This window comes from Littorina saxatilis, linkage group LG8 (assembly GCF_037325665.1).
Source record: "Littorina saxatilis isolate snail1 linkage group LG8, US_GU_Lsax_2.0, whole genome shotgun sequence".
In the NCBI taxonomy this organism is placed as follows: Eukaryota; Metazoa; Mollusca; class Gastropoda; order Littorinimorpha; family Littorinidae; genus Littorina; species Littorina saxatilis.
Genome location: NC_090252.1, coordinates 41476776 through 41479275, shown reverse-complemented (window position 1 = coordinate 41479275; position 2500 = coordinate 41476776).

Below are 2500 nucleotides of genomic sequence, written 5' to 3'. Positions count from 1 at the left end.
ATTGCCCCCCGGAAAACTTCCCCAAATGAAAACTCCCCCCCCCCCCACCCCTACCCCGGACAACTGACACCCCCCCTCCCCACCACACGGACAAATGACCCCCCCCACCACACGGACAAATGACCCCCCTCTCCCCAACAATGGGACGACAGATAGCAGTCTTATTGTCCCCCGGACGACTTCCCCCTGGACAACTTCACCCCGACAACTTCCTCCCCCCCCCCCCCCTTCCAGACAACCGACCCTCGGACAACTGACCCCACCCCGGCAGTCCGGCCGTTTCGAACAGATAGACATGTAAAATGAAAACAAAATCGATACGTCTACTCGTCTCTCTCTCTCTCTCTCTCTCTCTCTCTCTCTCTCTCTCTCTCTCTCTCTCTCTCTCTTTCTCTCTCTCTCTCTCTCCCTTTCTCTCTCTCTCTCTCTCTCTCTCTCTCTCTCTCCCCCTCTCTCTCTCTGTCACTCTCCCCCTCTCTCTCACTTTCCCTCTCCCTCCGTCCCTCTCTCCCTCCCTATCTCTTACTCGCTAACACCATAAATATTATATATGTATTCTAAAACTGATTTTTGTTTTGATGTACAATTTTCATTCAATTTTCTTTTCATGTTTGCTTGCTTTTCATTCCTCCCCAATCACATAATTCACCTCCCCTACCTTTTAAACGGAGACAGACAGTATTCCTCAGATTTGAACAGGAATTTTTTTTCTACCGTACACTCGTTCATTAAACGTTCAGGCCGCTTTGGGTAAATCAGAATAAATGCTCTACAAGCCGGACAACAACTTTAACTTCTGCACATCTCCTACCTATCCCTCTTCTTTTATTCATCTTCTTTCCCTCCTTCCTTCCTTTACTGTCTTTCTTTATCATCATTACGCAACGTTCATTACGTTATTAATAGATTTGGTTTATTGAGACAAATTTTCAGCCGTTACCGCTGTTGCACCACACTTTGAAGTAATCCCACACTTTGAAGTAAATTACTTCAAAGTGTGGGGATGTGCCCCACACTTTGAAGTAAACCCATTTTTTACTTCAAAGTGTGGGGGGATCTTCCCACACTTTGAAGTAAACTCAGTTTTTACTTCAAAGTGTGGGGGGATCTTCCCACACTTTGAAGTAACTTACTTCAAAGTGTGGGACTTTTGCATCGCCTGTTTGAGCCTGATGATTTTGTCAAAAAAAATGGCAAAGTCTTTTGGATGAGTGAACAGAAAAAGTGAGCGAGCCAAGAAACATAATGATGTTTGTTATCAGGCTTTAAGCAATGTCCCATTGTTGAGTGTGACGAAAACTCGTGATGACGATTTTAAAACATGTTGGGTCACGCATGGTCCAATCTTACATGGTCCAATCTTACATGGTCCAACCTTACATGGTCCGACCTTACATGGTCCAATCTTACATGGTCCAATCTTACATGGTCCAACCTTACATGGTCCAATCTTACATGGTCCAATCTTACATGGTCCAACCTTACATGGTCCAACCTTACATGGTCCAATCTTACATGGTCCAATCTTACATGGTCCAACCTTGCATGGTCCAACCTTACATGGTCCAACCTTACATGGTCCAATCTTACATGGTCCAATATAACATGGTCCAACCTTACATGGTCCAATATTACATGGTCCAATATTACATGGTCCAACCTTACATGGTCCAACCTTACATGGTCCAACCTTACATGGTCCAACCTTACATGGTCCAATCTTACATGGTCCAACCTTACATGGTCCAACCTTACATGGTCCAATCTTACATGGTCCAACCCTACATGCTCCAATCTTACATGGTCCAATCTTACATGGTCCAATATTACATGGTCCAACCTTACATGGTCCAACCTTACATGATCCAATCTTACATGGTCCAATCTTACATGGTCCAATCTTACATGGTCCAATAATATATATATGGACCATGTAAGATTGGACCATGTAAGGTTGGACCATGTAAGGTTGCACCATGTAAGGTTGGACCATGTAAGGTTGGACCATGTAAGGTTGGACCATGTAAGATTGGACCATGCGTGACCCAACATGTTTTAAAATCGTCACCACGAGTTTTCGTCACACTCAACAATGGGACATTGCTTAAAGCCTGATAACAAACATCACTATGTTTCTTGGCTCGCTCACTTTTTCTGTTCACTCATCCAAAAGACTTTGCCATTTTTTTTGACAAAATCATCAGGCTCAAACAGGCGATGCAAAAGTCCCACGCTTTGAAGTAAGTTACTTCAAAGTGTGGGAAGATCCCCCCACAATTTGAAGTAAAAACTGAGTTTACTTCAAAGTGTGGGAAGATCCCCCCACACTTTGAAGTAAAAAATGGGTTTACTTCAAAGTGTGGGGCACATCCCCACACTTTGAAGTAATTTACTTCAAAGTGTGGGATTACTTCAAAGTGTGGTGCAACATACGGCCTTATGTTGTACTGTCATGCAGGAACACCACTATAAGCTTCTAGCTTGTTGCTGTTTCTGTGAA